At 45.3% G+C, this 24,797-nt stretch overlaps 1 long non-coding RNA gene across 2 annotated transcripts in view; it reads left to right on the forward strand.

Annotated features, from left to right (window-relative positions):
* LOC121285687 overlaps positions 1-19,537 on the forward strand; it is a 30,193-nt gene extending 10,656 nt beyond the window's left edge. For both annotated transcript variants that reach the window (XR_005944746.1, XR_005944745.1), the window contains 2 exons: positions 13,393-13,521; positions 19,345-19,537. This is a non-coding gene — a long non-coding RNA (uncharacterized LOC121285687). The remainder of the gene's footprint in view (positions 1-13,392; positions 13,522-19,344) is intronic.
* Positions 19,538-24,797: the final 5,260 nt, after the last annotated feature.

Genomic DNA, 24,797 nt, shown 5'->3' on the forward strand with positions numbered 1-24,797 from the left:
TATTTTAAAAAAGAATTTCCAATAACGTTTTAATATCTTCTTGAACTGTCATAATGGTAAAAGACAGCTTCATGTTTTATTAACCTATCTTACACTATCTCCTATACTTATTACATTATTACCAGATGCATGCATTAACATAACTATATATATATAACATATATAGATATATATATATATATATATACACACACAAGTCCTTGGTATTAGCATAAATCATCCAGTTCAGTGTCCAGGTTTTAAAATGTCCAATTTTCCCTTAAGGTTCAAACTCTTGATAAAGCATCCACAAACAGATTTCCTCTACCAACAACATGTATAATCTATAAATTAAATGGTTGCAGTAATAAGCTCTATCTGAATAGCCTTGCACTTTTGCCTCAATATTTGTCCAGAACCTTTAAAGGATTGTGGTCTATATAAAGAATTGTTTCTGATGAATTATTTGCCACATCGATTTCAAAATGCTGCAACTCTAACACCAAACCCAACATCTCCTTTTCAATCATTGAATATCTTCTCTGTTGTGCATTCAACTTCTGTGAAAAATACCCTATCAGTTTTTCAATTCCAGTGTCGTCATCTTGTAGCAGTACGGCCCCAATGCCTATATTGCTTGCATCAACGGCCAACTTAAACTGCTTGGCATAATTGGGTACTGCCAAAACTGGTGTCGAAGTTAATACAGTTTTCAAACTATCAAATACCTTCTGACACTCCAGTGTCCATTGAAACTTCTTGTTCTTTGTTAATGGTCCAGCCAGTGGAGCAATCACACTGCCAAAATTTGGTACAAATTTCCAGTAAAACCAACTCATACCCAGAAATCTCAAAACTTTCTCATTTTGTCGTAGGCACTGGAAACTCCACAATAGCTTTGACTTTCACATCTCTTGGAGCCACTTTACCATGTCCAATGGTATGGCCTGAATACATAACTTCCACTTTTGCAAATTTACTTTTAACCAAGTTCATCAACAAATTAGCTTCTTTTAATCGAGTAAATAATTCTCCCTGATGCTGTAAGTGCTCATCCCATGTTTGACTGAAAACTATCAAGTTGCTAATATAAACAGCATAATTGCTCAGACCTGCAATTACTTTGTTTGTCAGTCTTTGAAATGTTGCAGATGCATTCTTCATACCAAATGGCACCTTAAACTGATATAGTCCATTTGGCATAACAAAAGCCAATATCTCCTTTGCTCTCTCCGATAAAGGTACTTGCCAATATTCTTTTAGCTAGTCAATCTTTGTGATAAATTTTGATTGTCCCACTTTCTCAACACAATCCTCCAACTGTGGTATAGGACATGAATCTGCTTTTGTCACTGCATTCACCTTTCGATAGTCCACACACAGTCTTTGTGTTCCATCCAGTTTCAGTACCAGTACAATAGGTGAACTCCAGTTACTGCAACTAGACTCAATCATATCATTTTGAAGCATGAAATTAATTTCTTTCCATACTTGTGATAACTTTGCCAGATTTAACCTATAAGAGTGTTGTTTTATTGAAGATAAAGCTTGTAGAGAGACATCATGTATAGCTAAACCTGTCCTCCCCAACTTATTTCCCAAATAGCTTTTCCAAATCACTTTGACACTTGTCTGGAAGATAACTCAGTACTACATTTAAGTTTTGAAGTATCCCTCATTATCCAGTTTGACTAAAGGAAAATCAATTTCAGAGTCCTGCATTTCTGCCTCCTCTCATTAACTACCGCCCCTCTTTTTGTTCCTCTTCCCTGTCAAAGTACTTTTTAAGCATATTCACATGACACACCCTCTTCTTCTTTCTTCTATCTGGAGTATTTTTAAAATAATTTACTTCACTCAATTTCTTTTTAATCCTCTAGATCCAATAAACCTTGCCTTTAATGAGTCACTCAGTACCAGTAACAGACCTAGCACGTTCTCCCCAGCAATAAAACTGCGAGCTTTAGCTTTCTTATCTGCCTTCACTTTCATCACTTGCTGTGATATCTTTAAAAGTTCCCTAGCCAACTCACATGCTCTGTCTAATCTCTCTCTGAAGTTTGATACATAATCAAGGAGAGTAGTTTCTGAATTTTGACCCACCAATTTCTCATGCATCAATTTCAGGGTCCCCTTACCTCCTGACCATGAAGTAATTCAAAAGGATGCATTAGAAGTGTCCCTAGTAGCAAATAACAAGATTGGAATTCCTCCATCCCAATCCTGTGGATAATTCTGACAGTACGATCTCATCATAGTTTTTAAAGTTTGATGCCATCTTTCCAAAGCTCCTTGTTACTCAGAATGATAAGCTGTTGACTTAAACTGTTTTATCCCCAAACTGTTCATTACTTCCTTGAACAGCTGTGACATAAATTTTGAACCCTAATCTGATTGTTTTTCCTTAGGTAAACCATATCTAGTAAAAAATTTAGTTAACTCTTCCACAATCTTCTTAAATGTAATATTCCTTAAAGGTTTTACTTCAGGAGACCTGGCAGACACATCCATTATTGTCAGTAAATACTGATTTCCACTTTTTGTCTTAGGGAGGGGACCTACACAATCAATCATGACCCTAGTAAAAGGTTCTTCAATGCTGTTATTGGGATTAAAGGTGCCAGCTTAGTCACTGCTTATAGTTTCCCCCATCACCTGACATGTATAACATGTTCCACAGAATTTGACTACATCCCTGTGCAATCCTGGCCAATAAAAACGTTTCTGTACCTTTGCCTGTGTCTTTCTAATTCCTAAATGTCCCCCCCCATTGGAATTTCATGAGCAATCCTCAGAATCTCATTTCTGTATCCTAATGGGATAACAATCTGATGTACCTCCCTCCAGCTTTCATTTGCTGAGAAATGATCTGGCCTCCATTTTCTCATTAAAGGTAATTTTCATAATATTAGCTAGGCCAGCATTTATGGCCCATCCCTAATTTCCCTTGAGAAGGTGGTGGTGAGCTTCCTTCTTGAACCGCAGCCCTCTATGTGTTGTAGGTACACCCACAGTGTTGTTCAGGAGGGAGTTCCAAGATTCTGACCCAGCGGCAGTGAGGGGCAGTGACTTGGATAAAGTTCCAAGTCAGGATGGTGTGTGGCTTGGAGGGGAACTTTCAGGTGGTGCTATTCCCATGTGTTTGCTCCTCTTGATCTTTTAGATGATAGCAATCTGGATTTGGAAGGTGCTGTCTAAGGAGCCTTGGTGAATTCCTGCAGTGAATCTTAAGATGGTAGACACTGCTGCTAATGTGTGTCGGTGGTGGAGGGAGTGAATGTTTGTGGATGGGGTGTTAATCAAGTGGGCTGCTTTGTCCTGGATGGTATCTGGAGTTTCTGGAGTAGTATTGCTGGAGCTGCACTCATGCAGGAAAATGGAGAGTTTTCCATCATACTTCTGACTTGTGCCTTGTAGATGGTGGTCAGGCTTTGGGGAGTCAGGATGTGAGTTCCTCACTGCAGGATTCTAGCCTCTGACCTGTCTTGTAGCCATAGTATCTATATTGGTAGTCCAGTTCAGTTTCTGATCAATGCTAACCCCCCAGGATTTTGAAAGTGGCGAGTTCAGCGATGGTGATGCCATTGAATGTCAAGGGCTGATGATTAGATTCTCTCTGTTGGAGATGGTCATTACCTGGCACTTGTGTAGCGCAAATGTTATTTGCCACTTGTTAGCCCAAGCCTGGATATTATCCAGGTGTTCCTGCATTTGGACATGGACTGCTTCAGTATCTGAGGAGTCGTGAATGGTGCTGAACATTGTGCAATCATCAGCGAACATCCCCACTTCTGACCTTATGATGGAGGGAAGCTCACTGATGAAGCAGCTGAAGAAACTACCCTGAGGAACTCCTGTAGTGATGTCATGGAACTGAGATGACTGACCTCCAACGATCACAACCACCTTCATTTGTGCTAGGTATAACCCTAACCAGCAAACAGTTTTCCTCTGATTCCCAATGACTCCAGTTTTGCCAGGGCTCCTTGATGCCACACTCGGTCAAATGCTGCTTTGATGCCAAGGGCCGTCACTCTCACCTCACCTCTTGAATTCAGCTCCTTTGTCCATGTTTGAACCAAGGCTGCAATGAGGTCAGGAGCTGAGTGATCCTGGCAGAACCCAAACTGGGCGTCAGTGAGCGGGTTATTGTTAAGCAAGTGCCGCTTGATAGCACTGTTGATGACTCCTTTCATCACTTCACTGGTGATCGAGAGTATATTGATGGGGCGGTAATTGACTGAGTTGGATTTGTCCTGCTTTTTGTGTACAGGACACACCTGGCAATGTTCCACATAGCCGGGTAGATGCCAGTGTTGTCGCTGTACTGGAACAGCTTAGCTAGGGGCACGGCCAGTTCTGGAGCACAAGTCTTCCACTCTATTGCTGGAATATTGTCAGGGCCCATAGCCTTTGCACTATCCAGTGCCTTCAGCCAGTTCTTAATATCTGGTGAAGTGAATCCAGTTGGCTGAAGACTGGCATCTGTGATGCTGGGGACCTGCATAGAAGGCCAAGATGGATCATCCACTTGGCACTTCTGGCTGAAGATCTTTGCAAGTGCTTCAGCCTTATCTTTTTTTACTGATGTGCTGGGCTCCCCCATCACTGATGATGGGGATATTTGTGGACCTCCTCTTCCTCCAGTGAGTTGTTTAATTGTCCACCACCATTCACAACTGGATGTGGCAGGATACAGAGCTTAGATCTGATCAGTTGGTTGTGGGATCACTTAGCCTTGTCTATCACTTGCTGCTTACGCTGTTTGGCAGGCAAGTAGTCCTGTGTTGTAGCTTCATCAGGTTGACACCTCATTTTTAGGTATGCCTGGTGCTACTCCTGCCATGCCCTCCTGCACTCTTCATTGAACCAGAGTTGATCCCTGGCTTGGTGGTAATGGTAGAATGGGAGATATGCTGGGCCATGAGGTTACAGATTGTGCTTGATTACAATTCTGCTGCTGCTGATGGCCCACAGCACTTCATGGATGCCCAGTTTTGAGTTGTTAGATCTGTTTGAAATCTATCCCATTTAGCACGATGGTAGTGCCACAAAACACAATAGAGGGTATCTTTAGTGTGAAGATGGGACTTCATCTCCACAGCAACTGTGCGTTGGTCACTCCTACCGATACTGTCGTGGACAGATGCATCTGCAGCAAGCAGGTTGGTGAGGATGAGGTCAAGTATGTTTTTCCCTCTTGTTAGTTCCCTCACCACCTGTTGCAAACCCAGTCTAGCAGCTAAGTCCTTTAGGACTTTGGTCAGTAGAGGATGTTACGGAGCCACTCCTGGTGATGGACATTGAAGTTTCCCACCCAGAGTACATTCTGCGCCCTTGCCGCACTAAGTACTTCCTCCAAGCAGTGTTCAACATGGAGGAGCACTGATTCATCAGCTGAGGGAGAACGGCACGTGGTAATCAGCAGGGGGTTTCCTTGCCCATGTTTGACCTGATGCCATGAGTCTTCATGGGGTCTGGAGTCAATATCAAGGACTGCCATGGCAACTCCCCCCACAACTGTATACCACTGTAGTGCCACCACTACTGGACCTGTCTTGCCAATGGGACAAGACATACCCAGGAATTGTGATGGTGGTGTCTGGGACGTTTTCTGTAAGGTATGATTCTGTGTGTATGACTGTGTCAGGCTGTTGTTTTATTAGTCTGTGATACAGCACTCCCAATTTTGGCACAAGTCCCCAGATGTTGGCAAGGAGGATTTGCAGGGTCAGCGTGGCTGTGTTTGCTGGATCGACAATGCCGGGTGGTCTGTCCAGTTTCATTCCTTATAGACCTTCTAGTGGTTTTGATACAACTGAATGCTCGGCCATTTCGGAGGGTATTTAAGAGTCACCCACATTGCTGTGGGTCTAGAGTCACATGTAGGCCAGACCAGGTAGGGACAGCAGATCTGCTTACCTAAAGGACAATCGAATCATGGTCATCATTAGACTTTTAATTCCAGATTTTTTTATTGATTGAATTCAAATTCTGCCATTGTGGGATTCTAATCTGGGTCCCCAGAGCATTACGCTGGGTCTCTGCATCACTAGTCCAGTGACAATACCACTCCACTGCTGCCATTACCACACAGAGGAACTGAAACATTTACTGCTTTAGATTTATCCACATGTTTGAGTCCAGCAATTATATCTGTGTTAGTAAAAATAAATGGAAACTGCAGGATTTTTTAAAAAAAATGATGGCTGGTAAAGCGCATCAAGCTAGGTTTCAGTGAGTATAAATCCACAACACCTAATTAGATATAATTGACACCAAATCAGCGACACACTCAGGCCATAAAAATAACTGGTATGCGAAAGAGAAAGGTCACACCAGTGCACTATGGAGGACATGTGCTGGGTTACAAAGACATGAGGAGGGAAGGCAAAAAGGGAACTTGTAAATGAGAACAAGGATTTTGAAATTAATAGATTGTTGGATCGTAAGCCAATGGAGATTGACAGACTGGAGCTTGTAAGGGGTAAGATGTGAATGGTGAGAGTATAGAAGGGTTGTGTTTTTTGTAAGATGGAATTTGGGAAGCCAATTGAGGGGGCAGGGAGTCGCCAACAGACTAATGGATGCCTGGGCTCTTAGCCAAGAATGCATAATGAGGTTTGGCTGAGAGTCCACATATCCATTAGTTTGTTGAAACAGCTGTAACCCAAGGTAAAACACTGCTTGACTGGCAGCATTTTCTCTTAGACATATTTCTCAATTGCTCAATGTTTACTTGATTGACACTTTTATAGGGCTGTAGTGCAAGCAGTTTTTTAAAGAAAGCTATGAATGAATGACTGGCTTTTAAAGATTTTTCATGTGAGATTGTTACTCTATGTTTAATTGGTTCTTTACAGAAGGTAAAGTGGATTGATGTGCAAGGAAGTGCCATAGCTTGGCATGGACACGATGAGGAGCCATTGGGGTGGGTGGAGGGGCATAGGTAAGACCTTTTGAACTTAACTTGACCTCTGAGGGTCCATGAACAATGAATCCTTGAAAAGCTGGCCCGACTCCATGAAAATTAAGGGGTGGGGTGGGCACTAGCAGATACCTGTCCCGTCAAAAGAGCTGGCCAGGTGCCCGCACCCTCATCCCGCACAGCTTCCCTGACTCTGCTAAAATCCTGCCCGTTAAGTCTGGAGGTGGTTTCTGGAGGAGTTTTCTGTGGCAGTGGGGATATGGTCAGGTCAGAAGAGGGGAGCATTGTGGAGGTGAAAGTAAGCAGTCTTAAATTATAGAATGTGGAGTTTGAAGCTCTGCTCAGGTTAAAATAGAATACCAGCATTATTCACCATAGACAGTCTGCTGAATTTTCCCAGAATTGCACTAAGTGTGGTAGTGGGCAGGTAAAACAGAGTCCTGTTTCACGCCATATCTTCCTGAGCCTGCCTCATTATTTATTCACTCCGGCGAAACCTGCCGTTTCTGTGGCGAGCAGGCTGTCATTCATCCGCTCACCATCACCCCGCTGTTGCATCATGCCAGCTGCCATCTTTATAAGGCAGCCACCAGCAAAGCGCTCATTGCCTCCAGCTCACCACTGGACATGGCCTGAAAAGGCAAAAAGACTGCAGTCCCTCGCTTCAACGATGGGTCCCTCGAGCGACTGCTGGATGCCGTGGAAGCCCGCCAGGATGCGCTCTACCCCCGCTCTGGCTGCAGGATGGGCAGCAAAGTCGCCAACCCGGCTTGGGAGGCGGTGGCAGTGGTGGTCAGCGTTAACGCCCTTCAGAATAGGACAGCCACCCAGTGCCACAAAAGCATGAGTGATCTTCTCCGTTCCGCCTGGGTAAGTTACCATTTTCATCACTCCCAACCCACAAACTCACACAGCTATCATACAGCCACAGGGCCCTCACTCACTGCCAGTGCTAGGGACCATTCACTCTTACACACACCATTATTGTCCTCATCCCGTCCAAGGGACCACTCACCACCCACACAGGCCAAGCATACTTATCATCTGGCCTGGCAGGTGTCCTGATACACTCCCCCCATCTCTATCCATGCAGGACAAACTGGCTCACAATAGGAGGGAGAGGTCGCAGACAGGTGGAGGGATGCCGGAATTCAAAGTTCTGACAGAGTTTGAAAACAGAGTCATCCAGCTGGCCAGCGATGACTGGGACCGGTCCTGTGCTTGTGGTGAGGTTGACGCTGCTCTACCAAGTGAGGATCCAGCAGTGCAACATCCATCAGACAAACATACCATGAGTGATGTGTCCTCTTTCACAAGCCACTGCCATGCACTAATTATCTCCCATTGCTTTCGCATCTGAAAAGCAGCTGACGGTGTCTACAACACAAAGCCTCCAACCAAGCTCTGAAGAAACCTCTGAAAAGGAATCTGAAGGCACTGTACCTGAAGTTCCAACGCAACGCTCACCCACACCCTCCACCAGCACAGAGATGCACACTTCAGTGGGACCTAGCTTTAGAGTAGCCTCGGGACCACAACCTGGTCAGCACATCGCACTATCTGATCCACAGCAGGCGGAGGCAGTGACTTTCCAGGTCCCCGGCACTCGGAGGATTGCTGGAGGCCAGAACATTGCTGAGTCCGAGTCAGACAACGAGCCTCTGGACTCGATCATGTCACAGTTGCTGGAGCTGCAAAGACAAGCTCGGGAACAACAGGAAGGGATGTCTGCTGCACTGCTCAGATTGCAAAGCATGATGGAGAAGTCCATCCATCTTCAGGCTGAGGTGATAGCACCAGCATTGCAACGAACTGAGGTCAACACTGCAGGATGGCAGCCGCCAAGGAGACCTTGGTCCAGGATGTCACTCCTGCACTGCTGCATGGGCTTAACTCCATCGCTCATGCCATAGTTGGCCTCCAACAGTGTGTACGCAAGAGGGGTGCTGGGCAGCTTGATCTCACTTCAGCTACCCCTTCCGCTCAGAGTCAGCCAGGGGCCCTCGGGCGCCCATAGGCAAGAGGATCAGCAGGTGCACACTCCAGGGCCATCCACCCAAGTGACTCTGGGAGCGACTTGCCCATCCAAATCCCAACTTCCTGTGATCTCCGCAGATCCAGCTTCACAGGCCGAGGAGGGTACCACTGCCACACAGCAGGACCCTGAAAGCAGGCCAGGGCCCTCTAAGTCTCAGCCCTCCAGAGGACGCCCACCAAGGTCATCACAGACAGGGTGTCGCAGTCAGCAGGCTGCCTCACCCTCCACTGTGGATGTTCGAGGAGCACCAATACATAGCAGCAGGGTTAGGAAAGTTAAGGATAATTAGTTGCACAGCCTGGGCATGGGTGTTAATCACTTGTATATAATGTTCACTATTGTCAATAAACTCCCAAGAAGGTCTCCCTGCCCATGGCTCCTTGTTCTGATGAGCAGTGTTCTTGTCACTCAGATGTGAAACCTTTCTGCACAAGACAAAGGCAGGTGTCTCAGTCCAGGGCCTCTTCCTTCTGCTTTGTGTGGCCTTCAGACCAAAGTGATGGTCAGACCTCACACTCCCTGGTAACAGTACTGACGCCTGCTCCTCAGTGGTGCTGGTCATTGTTGCCAGAATGTAGTGGGCAGGCACCACAGAGTTCTCTCATACTCTATGTGCTCTCAGCACCTTTTAAGGTGGGGCTGGCCCTCATCACACTAGCATCTGTGACCAGTGATGCTGTACACCAGCTCCTGAAGGACTCAGGTGCTGAAGGCGGACACAGCATCAGATGCCTCTTAAGTTTCATGACTGTGTCTCTGAGATCGCCCTGATCATGGAGCGCAAGCGAGCTGACCTTGGCCAGACAGGAGTCAGACATTCTCCCAGGCTATGTGAAGATCTATGGAGTGTCCTCACTGCATGTCGTCGCCATCCTCCTGCAATCAAGCAACTATTAGGGCTTCCACTGCATCTCCATGACAGGGGCGTTCTCACAGAGGGTATTCACACTGAGATAAGCCAGACTGAAGTCCAGTGTTCACAACCGCGATATGAGGCTCTACAGGACATCTCACTGCATGTCGTCATCACCCTGCACAAATCTGGCAGTTATGAGGGCCTCCTGGGTGCGTCTCCCTTGTCTAGCCAGTGCGGGAGCCTCACCTCCGTCGTCATCATCACCACCAAGGACCCCCTCACCTTCATCCCCTCCAGCATTCTCCTCATCGAAGGAGATGTGCAGCTCCTCCATCTCCTCCTCAGCCAGCTCGTCTCCCTGTTGCAGTGCCAGGTTATAAAAGGTGCAGCCGACGATGATGTGTGACACCCTCTGCGGACTGTATTGCAGGGCTCCACCAGACAGGTCTAGGCACTGGAAGTGCATCTTCAGCATTCTGATGGTCTGCTTCACCAAGTTATGAGCTACTGCATGAGCCTCATTATAGCGTCGCTCTGCTGCAGTCAGAGGCCACTGCATGGGTCTCATCAGCCACGGCCTCTGTGGGTAGCCCTTGTCCCCAAAGAGCCAACCCTGCAGCCTCTGTGGACCCTGGAAGACTCCAGGGATCTGTGAGCGATGCAGGATGTAGGCATCATGCACACTTCCTGGAAACCGTGCACACACCTGCAGGATGCGTTTCTGCTGTCGCATATCAGCTGCATGTTCAGTGAGTGGAAGCCCTTGCTGTTGATGAAGCCCACTAGTTGTAGCGACAGCCTGTGCGCCACATGGGTGCAGTGAATCGCACCATGCACCTGTGGGAATCCCGAGATCTGGGCGAATCCAATGGCCCTTGTTTCCTGGCTCTCCCGGTCCTGGGCGAAATGCACGAAGTTGTGGGCCATGGAGAAGATGGCATCCTTGACCTCATGGATGCATTTGTGGGTGGAGGCTTGCGATATCCCACAGAGGTCACCTGTGGAGCCCTGAAAGGAGCCACTGGCACAGAAATTGAGTGCCGCAGTCACTTTCACAGCCAATGGCAGTGGATGCCCTCCACGTCCCCTTGGCACCAAGCCCTGCAGTGAGTGGCACATGTCCTAGACCTGTGCAGTCATCAGCAACTGGTTCTCAATCATCTGCAGGAATGGCAGGTGGCGTCTATAGACCTTGGGTGTCACTAGGCGCTGGCCAGCCACGGCTCACTGTCACTCCTAGACGGCGTCAACAGGAGCCCCTGCTGCCCCTTCTTCATGAGGTTGCTGCTCCTGCTTTTGTGCAGCCAAGAACCTCAGTCACTCTCTCCTCCGTCTTCTACAATCTTTGTTGGCCATCAGGCATAAAGCTAGGTCACCAGGATCCATGATCCTGACATGGTCCTCCTGCAGCATGAAAGAGAGAGAGAGGAGAGACGTGGTTATGATGGCTGCACTCAGCACCTTTCCTGGCCCTGTGTGACTGCCCCTTAACACTTCCCAGAGAGTGCTGGTCACCCCTCGGATGGGCAGAGATGAATGCACTGCCTGACTGCCCTGTCAACCTGCGACATGGGGAACATTGGACATTGGTCCAAACCGGGATGCTGAGATTGCAAGGGGCTGTGAGCTCCTCCAGCAGTGACTGCTACATGGCCAGAGTTGGCGAGGAGATTGTACAACTTGTGCAGTCCAACTGCTCTGTGGTCCAATAAAGCGGTGGTGGGCTCAAAGTCTGTGACAGGGGGTGGGGTGGTGATAGGGGGGTAAGATATGGAGTGCTTGGTGGCCCTTTGGTGCCTCCGTGATGCTTGCATGGGTGGGCAGGCTAGGAGCCTGACCCCAATCATATCACTGTGGCTGTGCCTGATCTGTCTGAGTTATAGAGGCATGGTCAGTTTATACAGGTGTCCCTAATGTGTGTCCACGTCCCTCGCTTACCTTGCCTCCCACCTCGATTTGCTTGTGTGCAGGTGCAGTGCCAGGGCAGCACTTGACCCCCGCCCCTCAGCAGTCACCTCCGAAGCTGGCCAGCACTTGCCCCCAGACAGCCCCCGCCCCTCAGCAGTCGCTTGTGGGGCCACGCATCAGTGCGCCGCCCCCCACCCCCCAAGCCCCGGTTCCCCTGAGGCCTGTAAACAAAAGACGAGTCATGGAGAACGCTGCTGCTCACTCACCTCAGTTCCCCGAAAGTGAAGGCCGCCAAGTGCACGTCGCCTGTGTGCTGTTGGTGTGCTTTCCTGCCAATGTGGATGGATGATGCGAGGGATTTCCAAGAGCCTGGCAGGGTGGCCTTTTAATTATATGTTAATGTATTACAATTAGCTCCCCACCGACTGATGGTGGGAAACGTGGCCTGCCGTCGGCAGGCTGAGCGGAAGGTCGTGACCTTCATGCCATTGTGAAGTGGGTCCTGCCATATTTTCCAGGCACGCCACTTATCACACCCACCGCCAGCAGGCTCGGAAAATTCCGCCCGGAGTGAACCATTGGCAAGAGGAATGGAAACCAGGCTTGTACCTTCAGCCTGTGCAATCCTTTGAGTGAACCTGGACACTGAGGGTGACTGACTATTTGAACATCACAGCTGAAGCCAATCCTCGTTGATGTGAAAAACATACAAGATGATTAAAGGTCTATAAACGTAAAAGATCCATTAAAAAAAATAGTCAACTATAGAGTAGTCAGGCTAACATGGTGTGTGGATCCGCTATTAGGTGCACAATATGTGATAGAGTTAATACTCACTTAAGACATTTAGGTTATTTAAGGGCAAAGAGAGAGATTTGTAAAAAACACATAATGTCTGACAAATACAATAGAATAATTTGAGGAGTTAAGTGTATATTGGTAAAGAAAATGAAGTTGATGTGTATTTTAGACTTTTGAAAAGCATTTAATAAAGCACCATATAGCAGGCTTGTCGATATGATTATGGAAGATGGTATTAAAGACAATATAGGCAGTTACAGTTAGTAGAGAGACATATTCAGTAGTGAATCTCAGAGGTCAGTGTTGGGACTGTTGTTCCTCTATAGAGAAGATTTGGACTTGGGCACTGAAAGTCCAAAATCAAAACTTGCAGATGCAATAAGTAGCATGACCAACAATTACAGAAGGACATTGGACAGATAAATGTTAGATGAAACTTAATGTGGAGAAATGAGAGACAATACATCTTAGGAGAAAGAATAATGAGGTAAAATGCATCCAAGAAAGGAATCTTAAACTTTATAAGACAAGCCTTAGGAATTGATTACAATAGCAGAGAGATAATGATAAACCTATACTAATCACTGGTTAGGCAGCAATTAGAACATTGTGTACCATTTTGTTTGTCTTGCTTTGCAAAGATCTCTATGCCATGGTGCCATTAAGTAAAAGAACGTCCCACAGTATTTCACAGGGACATACGGAACACAGGTGCCAAGCCAACAAAAGAGCAATAGGGGAAATCTGAACAAAGAGAAAGTTATAGAGAATTGAATTGACACAGGGTGGAGCATAGAACAGGGAATGCTCTAACAGTGATGGAAGCAGAATCAATTATACACTTTTTCAAATTCTGCAATAATTATGAAGTATTCCATTTAGTTCCAACAGAGTTTTGCTGACATTGAAGCCGGCAGTGCTGGTTACACCTGGGCCGGAATATTACGCTTGTCGGGCTGGTGCACGCCCACCTGAACCAAACATGCATAAAATGACGCACGACCACGTAGGGTGAGTGTCCTGACCTCATCGCACACTCACACAATATTTCAGTCGTTGGGTGCCTGCAAGAGTCAGCAGCATCAGTTAACAGGCCTATTAAGGCCATTAATGTCCCAGTTAAATATTATTTTCTGCTGCTCATCCAACCTTATGGTTGGCGGGCAGGCGAAAAGACCAAGCGGCCTTTGCACTTTTTAGGAAACCTCATCCACGGACAGGATGAGGTTTCCAAAAGCAATTAAAAATAAAATGAAAATGTTAACATTTCATTAACAATATGTCCCTGCTCATGTAACAGAGTCACATGAGGGCATATGTTTTTTTTTTACCATTTTATAATTCTTTATTTTTCATTTTTTATATCTTCAGCTCCCTGAGACAGCTCTGTGCCTCAGGGAGCTTTCGTTGCACACACCTGCACGCATGCACGAGCTTGCGCTCTCGCCTTCCTTCCCCCCCCAAGCACAGGCAGCACTGAGCGCTGTAGCGCACATTTCACGCTGGGTGGGCCTTAATTGGCCCACCCAGCATGAAATCACGGTGTGGCCCCAATCACAGGCGGTGGTCTCACAAGCAGCTGACATTCAGGAAGGGAGAAGAAGGCTGCAGCAGGGAGGGGCTGAGATTTCCTTGTGGACCCCCTAAGGATGATCCTGTTCTAGTCCTACAGGGAAAGTTTAAAATAAAAACGTATCCATTGGGCAGTAAAAACCATGGACAGTAATATACATTGACTGCATGTGGAAAGGACTTGGTTCTGATATCAAGGGTCAGACCACTTGCTCCCATGGATCCTGTCAGAGCACCTGCCTGGGAGATCTTCCCTAAGGCATCCAACTAGGGGCAGTGGGCAAGATCTTGAAGCTGCAGGTCTAATCCGAGAGCCTGCAGACTCTGAAAGGTGGAAGCCCTACTGGCAGAGGTGGCCACAGTTGTCCTCAGAGAGGGAATGCGAGGGCACCATCTTGAGGCACCCTCTGAAGAGGAATTCCCTTTAATAAAATATACAGTGGCCACAGTTACCAGGCCACCTTTGTGAAGGAGGAACCCCTCCACAGCCTGGTCAGTGGCCAAAGCTGTGCCCTGCTGATTAATGGTGAGGGCGGGGTGGGGTGTTAAAACAGGGAGTCTTGTGGGGCCCCCAGACTAGTCACTGGCAAGCCAATTCTAGGCACCTGCTGGGCTTAGCTCTCAGTGGGAGGACCGTTCCCAATCAGCCCATAAATGGATATTTAGACAGCACCTTCCAAACCCACGACCACTACCATCTAGAAGGACACTGGCAGCAGATAGATGGGAACATCACCACCTGGAATTTACCATCCTAACTTGGAAATATATCACCTTTCCTTCACTGTCGCTGAGTCAAAATCCTGGATCTCCCTTCCAAACAGCACTGTGGATGTACCTACACCACATGGACTGCAGTGGTTCAAGAAGGCAGCTCACCACCGCCTTCACATGGACAATTAGGGATGGGCAATAAATGCTGACCCAGCCAGCGAAGCCCACATCCTGTGAATGAATATTAAACAAAAATTATTATTTAGTTCGGCTAACAGCTGCTGCTGTTGGGTGGGTAATCACTGCCTTTGATAACCCATTTCCAGCAAAATCATTCTGAGCCTGGAATGCTTCAGACCATTAACCCGACAGCAGGTTTTGTGACTTTCCTGGTTCCTTCAAGTCCACCCTCAGGGGACCAGGAAGATTCCACCCGGTGAGAGACATGCTGCCACACACGGCACCATAGACAGAGTATGAGGTATCTATCTCACCTGCTGAGAAAAACAGGTTTTAAGTTGAAGCCTAACGAGGAGCAAGTCGGCAAGTTAAATTGCAGTCCTAATAATCTCTCTATGTGACTCAGTGTCTAATTTTGTCTGATAACGCTCCCGTGAAGTGCTGTATGAATGCAAGTTTTTTTTTGCATCCTGTAAGAAGCTCAGACAATTCTAATACATTTACACCGTGTGCCAGTTGGGACAGACAGTTTCTATTATAGCAGGAATCACTCTGTGGTTAAAAACTGGCCATCAGAATAGCTTCCACCCTCTTCCCCCCCCCACCTCGCCCCCAGTGAATGCACCATCCTATCTGGTACTGAACTGTACAGATCAGTGAGTCCTAGCCTGGGCTCAGATCCAATGCAGGGTTAGCTGACCTCAGCTCAGGTCATGCTATGGAGCAACTGACCTCAGTGCCCCTTACTTAGGGAGGGGTTAATCAACCATGGTTCATGCTATTAATCACATGAAAGTGGAATGTTTGTGATCATTGTCCAACCAGGGTTGGGCTTGACTCCGAACTTAACATTGAGCTCAATAACTTCAGACCATGAACTTGCTCCTCCATCCTCACCCCTTTTTTTATCATATAATCATGGGTGATTTTAATATGCACGTAGACTGGACTAATCAAATTGGCAAGGATAGCCTCGAGGGAGAGTTCATAGCATGCATTAGAGATTGGTTCCACAACATATTGCTCCAAGAAACAATCAGGGAGCAGGCTATTCTGGATTTGGTTTTGTGTAATGTGATTGGATTAATTAATGATCTCATAGTAAAGGATCCTATAAGGAAGAGTGATCATAGCACGCTAGAATTTCAAGTTCACTTTGGGAGTGAGAAACTTGAGTCCCACACTAGTGTTCTGGAGTTAAACAAAGGTAACTACATAGGCATGAGGGCAGATTTGGACCTAGTGGACTGGGCAGGAAGACTACAAGGTAGACCAGTTGATGAGCAGTGACAGATACTTAAGGAGATATTCAATTCCTCCCAAGTAAAATATATTCCAAAGAGTATGAAAGATGGTAAGAGGGGGAAAAACATCCATGGCTAAGCAAAGAAGTTAAATATAACATAAAGGCAAAAACTAAGGCATACCAAATTGCAAAGGGCAGTGGCAGGCTGGAAGATTGGGAAACTTTTAGAGATCAACGAAGGGTTACTAAAATAATAATAAATAGAGCAAAGCTAAATTATGAAAGAAAACTAGCGCAAAATGTAAAAACTGATAGCAAAAGCTTCTACAAGTATATAAAAGGAAAGAGAGTAGCTAAAGTGAATGTTGGTGCCTTGGAGGATGAGACTGGGGAGTTAGTAGTGGGGAATGCAGAAATGGCAGAGATGCTTAATCAATATTTTGCCTCAGTTTTTATGGTGGAGGACACTAGTACCATCCCAATAGTAACAGGTAATGCAGAGGGTATAGAGAAGGAGGGACTTAGAACAATCACCATCACTAGAGAAAAAGTACTGAGCAAACTATTGGGAATAAAGGGTGACAAGTCCCCAGGACCTGATGGCCTAAATTCCCGGGTCTTAAAGGAAGTGGCAGCGGAGATAGTGGATGCATTGGCTATAATATTCCAAAATTCCCTGGATTCTGGAAAGGTTCCAGTGGATTAGAAAAATGCTAATAGAATGCCCTTATTCAAAAAGAGGGGGAGGTAGGAAGTAGGAAACTATAGACCAGTTAGTTTGATGTCTGTCATTGGAATCCATTATTAAGGAAGTAGTAATGGGGCATTTGGAAAGTCAAAATGCAATCCATCAGAGTCAGTAAGGTTTTATGAAGAGTAAATCATGTTTGACTAATTTGCTAGAGTTCTTTGAAGATGTGACAAGCAAAGTGGATAATGGGGATCCTGTAGATGTAGTATCTCTGGACTTCCAGAAGGCCTTTGATAAGGAGCCGCACAAAAGCTTAATATACAAGGTAAGATCACATGGAGTTAGGGGTAATATATTAACTTGGACAGAGGATTGGCTAACCAACAGAAAGCAGAGACTCAGGATAAATGAGTCTTTTTCTGGATGGCAAGCTGTAACTAGTGGAGTGCCACAGGGTTCGGTCCTTGGGCCCCAACTATTTACAATCTATATTAATGATTTGAACTCAGGGATAGAAGGTACTATAGCTAAATTTGCAGATGACACTTGCAATGAAGAAATAAGAAATTTACAAATGGATATGGACAGGTTAGGTGAATGGGCCAAAATTTGGCAAATGGAGTTTAACGTGGATAAGTGTGAGGTTATCCATTTTGGTTGAAAGAATAAAAAGGTGACTTATTATTTAAATGGAGAGAAACTTCAGAATGCTTCTGTGCAGAGGAATCGCTGAAAGCTAGAATGCAGGTACAGCAGGTAATAAGAAAGGGAAATGGAATTTTGGCATTTATTGCTAAAGGAATAAAGTATAAAAATAGGGAAGTGTTGTTGCAACTGTACAAGGCATTGGTGAGACCACACCTGGAGTACTGTGCACAGATTTGGTCCCCTTACTTGAGGAAGGACGTAGTTGCATTGGAGGTGGTTTCGAGGAGGTTCACTAGATTGATTCCAGAGATGTGGGGCTTGTCTTGTGAGGAGAGATTGAACAGTTTAGACCTATACTCGCTAGAGTTTAAAAGGATGAAAGGAGATCTAATTGAGGTATATAAGATGCTAAAGTGGATAGACAAAGTAGATGTGGAGCGGATGTTTCCCCTTGTGGGGCATTCTAGAATGGGAGGCCAGAGTTTTAGGCTAAGGGGTGGTAGATTTAAATCAGAGATGAGGAGGAATTACTTTTCTCAAAGGGTCGTGAATCTGTGGAATTCATGACCTCAGAATGCAGTGGATACTGGGACACTGAATAAATTTGAGGAGGAGATAGACAGATTTTTAATTAGTAACAGTTTGAAAGGTGATGGGGAGAGGGTGGGAAATTGGAGTTGAAGCCGAAATGAGATCAGCCTTGACCGTATTGAATGGCAGGGCAGGCTCGAGGGGCTGAATTGCCTAATCCTAGTTCTTATGTTCTTTTCTCAATATTCATTTTCATTTTTTTATCCACATTTTAATTTTTTTAAATTTTCATTTTTAATCATTTAATCATTAATCATCTTTTTTCCTATTTTCAATCTTTTTTCCCACCACCTCACCCCACCCCCACAAAGGCCACCTGTCACTTGTTCATGTTTTTCTTTCCAGAGTGCTTACACTTTCCTGCTATTATCACATTCTGCTTTCTGACCTTAATGCCACCATCAGCACCTCCTTTAGCCAGTACCATTACTATTAACACCCCTTTGTCCTTTTTTGTTCATGACATCTTTGGCAATCTCTCCTTTGCTTCCACCTATCACTGGCCTTCTTTCCAGCTTCACCTGCTCCACCCCCTTAAACAGTATAAATTTCACCACATTTTTACTTCTCTTTAGCTCAGAAGAAGTCATAAGGACTTGAAACGTTAACTGTTTTCTCCCCACAAATGCTGTTAGACCTGCTGAGTTTTTCCAGCATTTTTGGTTTCTGTTTCCGATTTCCAGCATCCGCAGTATTTTGATTTTAAATTTGGGCTTGACTGCGTTGACCCTACAATCTAATGCTTCTCTTTAAAAGACAGGCAGTTGAAATTTGAAATATCATAACGGTAAATCACATTTTGGGAGCCTGGAATCACTGGAGTGCTGCTAAAGTATAATGTTTTATAATGGTAAAAACAAAAAAACTGCGGATGCTGGAAATCCAAAACAAAAACAGAATTACCTGGAAAAACTCAGCGGATCTGGCAGCATCGGCCGAGAAGAGTTGACGTTTCGAGTCCTCATGACCCTTGAACAGAACTGAGTGGATCTTAGGAAAGGGGTGAAATATAAGCTGGTTTAAGGTGGTGGTGGGGGGTGGGTGGGGGGTTAGGAAGAAGTTGGGGGGGGGGTGGGGGGGGGGCTGGTGTGGTTGTAGGGACAAGCAAGCAGTGATAGGAGCAGATAATCAAAAGATGTCACAGACAAAAGAACACATTATAATGGTCACCGTTCTCTCTCCTTAACCCTAGGAATGCTGAACAAGACCTGTATCTTTCAACCAGAATAGGAGGGTAGCTGCCATGGATACACTCACTGAACTTTACTGCATGGTGATAGATTTTGTATCCTGACTTATCATCCACAAGGAGGGTGGGCGAGGGATTTTCTGACGGAGGGAAATAAGGTTGACAGTGACACTTCTTTCATTGTGTGCGCGTTTATTCCAATAATAAAAGTTGCTATGTGGTCTGAGGGGGTGTTAGTCTCTATCTGGAATCAGGCGTTGTTACAACCATTGATAACAACACTTCCTTATGACTTCATCACTCTTCCCGAGGGGTGTGAACAACAAAATTAGCGTGTTCCCCCGTCCCTCGCTTTCGGACAGGCTGCGCCATGTTCTGAACGGTCCCCAAAATAATTTAGTTTTCTGAGGGAGGTGACTGGTGATAAGAAAACTACGAAGAAGAGGAAACTGAAAATTCTCCTTAATCCCTGCAAATAATTTTCCGCAGAGTCCCAGCAGTTCCACGGTGTGTTTGATTGCGTGTGTGAGCACTTACCTTCATATCCTTCAACCCCATTCCTGTTCCATTTCTTTTAGGTTTTACCAAAATGGCCAAAATAAAATCGAGACTTTGCAAACGGGAAGTGAAAAATAAAATGTTTTAGTAACAATTTCCAATTGGTGATGATGATAACAGCAACTACAGCTAGTACTGGCAATCCAGTACAGGAGCACACAAAATTATTCTGAAATTAGCAAAAATTCTCAAACACCAACCATGCACGAAGTCTGGGCCAAGGTACGACTGAGCACAACTGGGTCCAGAATTCAGAATCTAGTAACTCGGATCAGAATTCATTCTTCAATGTCTTTACTGAATGATGTGCACGGTTTAGATTTTAATTCAAATAGCTAAGCAGCTCCTTTTACAGCGTTTAATTAACACTACAATAATGACAGTCATTTCGATGGGCGTTGTTGGCTCATACCCCACAAATCCTCATCACCGTGGGAACATTCCACCAAGGTTGTGGTCGTCGCTGACAGTTTTGTGTTTGTGTCATCTAGTCCTCAGCAGCCTCTCCTGAATCAGTTCAATTCTCCACGACCACGCTCAGACTTTTTTTTAAAAGATTTGCATCAATTGTTTCCACAGAAGGAACTAGCCCCATTTCCCCCCCCCCCCCCCATCCAAATCACAGTGCAATATTGTGAATAAGGTGATAGTTTGAATCCTTTAATAATTATCACATCACAAAAGAGCCTATTTTTTTTTTTTAAGTGATGGGTCATTTGGAAACCAATTCCACGGGCTTTGGGTTTCACCCAAAGAAGTAATTTCACCAGCAACATCAGAGCTAGCAGGTGCCAACGGTAAATGTTGCCATCAGAGGGAGAAACCTTAGCTTTTCTGTCCAGATGTGGGCTGGATGTACGGGCAATGCTTTACTGGTCTGCGTGTACCTTCCCCTGCCTCCAGTCAAAGTCCGCCATACAGAGTAAAAGCACAATCCACAACTTGGAGACAGCTCCCTCAGCAAACCTGTGCCGGGTAAGCGTGTCTGTTGTTCCATCATTTTTGTCTCGTTTACATTGCCGCAAGGATTCCAAAACACAGACAGCCTTTGGGTCATATTATAGCATCACTTCAAGGGCAGGTTCGGCAATATGAAAGCACCAGCCCGTCAGATCGATGTTCCTCATCCAGAGCATATGCGTCAGACCTTAACATGTCACATGCGAAAAAAATCATTACTCTTGAAAGTGAATGTGGGTTTTGATACTTCATTGCTTCAAATACCATTCTCATAAAACACTGATACCATAAGTGGACGGTTGTGGAATATATATGAACCAGCAGGCAGGAAGCGGGAATAAGAATTACTAGTCAAGGTGGTAGGTAAATAACTGTTGAAAAGCACTGGCACAACACTGAAAGCCAACACTGGGGCTGGGAGAGTAACTGGTTTCTTTGAATGCAAAAAGAACAAAACAAAGCAAAGCATAAACTGGAAATCAGTAATCTGATGGGAAGAGGGAACGAATTATAGTTCCTGATCCTTGCAGAGCTTTGTTTATTTATGTAGCTACAATAAGAAGGGGAAACTACTTGCAATAAACATGAAAAACACTGATGTGTTCAATCTTTTCTCTGTGAGCACACTGTTAAAGATCTGATCTCTTTATTTATATATGCTACAGCATAACTTCCAACTGTAAGCAATGCCACAGGAGATCAACTAATTCGTTTCAGAGTTAGGCTGGGAAATTCCTTGCAGCTGCTTCAGGGGTCCGCCACACTTCCGGCAAAATAAATCCAGTGAAGCAGGAGGAGCTTCAAGGAAACTTCAGGCTCTAGTTATAGAAAAGTCAAAGCCGAGTGAGTATATTCAAAGCAGCTGCACCTTGTTATTTCACCTCTTGTCAGTTGGGATGTTGTGGATTTACAAAATAAATTAACCACAATGAAATGAGACATTTCAGGTACGCAGCAGACTGCATTTAATGAGAGCGAAGTTGACGCTTGATCCTTATTTGGGAGTATTCCTTTGAAGAGACTTGAGTTGTTACACCCAAAGTAATTTTATAGCATGACACCGAGAGATGCATGATTCCAATTTATTTAAATCATTCTCTTGTGATAGATTTCCTCAGCTAGGAGAGTCAAACTCAATTTACACAGTGGGCCTGATCTGACATCCTGACAAGTTTGCACTGGTCACAACCAACAAAAGTTATTTGGACACTGGGGGTGGAAATTGGTACGAGTGTTGCCTATTATTTGGATGTAAAACAGGTGCACTGTGTACTCAATATCTGGGCGCAAGGTCCTGCATATAAAATGCTTATATTTCACCCCTTCCTTGGATTCACCTAGTTCTATTGAAGGGTCATGAGGACTCGAAACGTCAACTTTTTTCTTCTCCGCCGATGCTGCCAGACCTGCTGAGTTTTTCCAGGTAATTCTGTCTCTGCTGGTGTATTGTTTGGTCTTCGGATCAGTGTTGGGTCAATTTAAATATACAAAGAAAGATCCTACGCCTATTTGTTGCAAGGTAACACGATCTGGAGCCAACCTCGAGGGGAGATGTGGCATTGTCTGTCACTATAATGTAATTACTGTATTGAATTCTCTTGCATCTGATTAGGAAATATTGGGTGCAGTGTATAATGGGTGGCCAGTCCATATTGCTTGCCTTATGCTATTTCTGAAAGTTAAAATTGCACCATTGCATTAAAGTGAAAGTGTGCACACCCTGGCTCTCTGGGGTAAAATACAGTGACACAAAGTTCCAGAGGAAATTGAACTCTTTTTAAAGCAGTGCTTTTACACTTTAGAGTGACTGAAAAAAGACAAGTTTCTGGGAGCACCTTCATTTTGGAAATGCCCTAGCGATGCAGGTCCTTCCAGCACAGTTAAAAGAAGGCATGAGCACCATCTGTTCAGTCAGATAACCGGAGAGGAGGGCCAGGAGGCAGCACAGAGATGTGAGTCAAAAAGCAGCCAAAAGGAGAAGATAGAACTTGGTATGGTGATGGCAGAGGTGGTCGGGTGAGGGTAAAGTTGTATCAAGTTGAACTTAAAACGTTTGGATACTTTTGATTTGTGATAATGTTCAGCAGATCTGTTTTGGTGACGTGTGAAAAATGCACAAGCCCCAGTCCTTCCTACAGAATCTGTTCTTCAGCAAAATTCCAAATGTCGCTGATAGTCATGAACTAATTGGTGTCATGCAGCAGAGTTGCCTGGACAGTGTAAACAGTGAACTGCTGCAAAAAGTACCACACTGTGCACCATTTCATTGCATCTTGATGTAAAAGCAAAATACTGCGTATGTTGGAAATCTGAAACAATACAGAAAATGCTGCAAAAACTCAGCACGTCTGGCAACATCTGTGGAGAGAGAGAAGTGGAATTAATGTTTTGAGTACATATGACACTTCTACATTTTAAAAAAAATTAATTCATTTACAGGATATGGGTGTCGCTGGCGGGGCTAACATTTATTGCCCATCCCTAATTGCTCTTGAGACGGTGGTGGTGAGCTGCCTTCTTGAACCACTGCAGTCCATGTGGTGTAGGTACACCCACAATGCTGTTAGGGAGGGAGTTCCAGGATGCCCAGCAATAGTGAAGGAACGGTGATTATGTTTCCAGGTCAGGATGGTGAGTGGCTTGGAGGGGACCTTCCAGGTGGTGGCATTCCCATCTATCTGCTGCCCTTGTCCTTCTAGATGGTAGCGGTTGTGGGTTTGGAAAATGCTGCCTTATGAGCCTTGGCAAGTTTCTGCTGTCACTGTTCGTCAGTGGTGAAAGGAATGAACGTTTGTGGTATTAGTGTCAATCAAGTGGACTGCTTTTTCCTGGACAGTGTCAAGCTTCTTCAGTGTTGTAGGAGCTGCACTCATCCAGGCAAGTAGGGAGTATTCCATTACACTCCTGACTTGTACCTTGTAGATGGTGGACAGGTTTTGGGGAGTCAAGAGGTGAGTCACTCACCACAGGATTCCTAGCTTATGACCTGCTCTTGTAGCCACAGTACTTAAATCGCTAATTCAGTTTCTGATCAATGTTAACCTCTGCCCCCTGCCACCCCACCCCCCCTCACAGGATGATAACAGTGATGATAATGCCATTGAATGTCAAAGGACAATGGTTAGATTGTTTCTTGTTGGAGATGCTTGGCACTTGTGTGGTACAAATGTTACTTACCACTTGTTAGCCCAAGCCTAGAAATTGTCCACTTCTTGCTGCATCTGGACATGGACTGCTTCAGTATCCAAGGATTTGTGAATAGTGCTGAACATTGTGTAATCATCAGCGAACATTCCCACTTCTGACTTTATGATGGAGTGGAGGTCATTGATGAAGCAGCTCAAGATAGTTAGGCCCAGGACACTACCCTGAGGAACTCCTGCAATGATGTCCTGAAACTGAGATGATTGACCTCCAACAACCACAAGCATCTTCCTTTGTGCTAGGTATGACTCCAGTCAGTGGAGAGTTTTCCCTCTGATTCCCATTGATTCCAGTTTTGCTAGGGCTCCTTGCTGCTGCTACACTTGGGCCAAATGCTGCTTTGATGGCGAGGGCAATCGCTGTCCCCTCACCTCTAGATTTCAGCTCTTTTGTCCATATTTGAACAAAGGCTATAATGTGGTCAGAAGCTGTGTGACCCTGGCAGAACCCAAACTAAGCCTCATTGAGCAGGTTATTGCTAAGCAAGTGCCACTTGATAGCACTGTTGATGACCATTTCTATGACTTTACTGATGATGGAGAGTGGACTGATGGGGTGGTAATTGGCTGAGTAGGATTTGCCCTGCTTTTTGTGTACAGAACACACCTGGGCAATTTTCCACATTGTTGGGTAGATGCCAGTGTTGTAGCTGTCCTGGAACAGCTTGGCCAGGGGTGCGGCAAGTTCTGGAACACAAGTTTTCAGTACTATTGCCAGAATATTGTCAGGGCTCA

Source organism: Carcharodon carcharias, chromosome 13 (assembly GCF_017639515.1).
Source record: "Carcharodon carcharias isolate sCarCar2 chromosome 13, sCarCar2.pri, whole genome shotgun sequence".
In the NCBI taxonomy this organism is placed as follows: Eukaryota; Metazoa; Chordata; class Chondrichthyes; order Lamniformes; family Lamnidae; genus Carcharodon; species Carcharodon carcharias.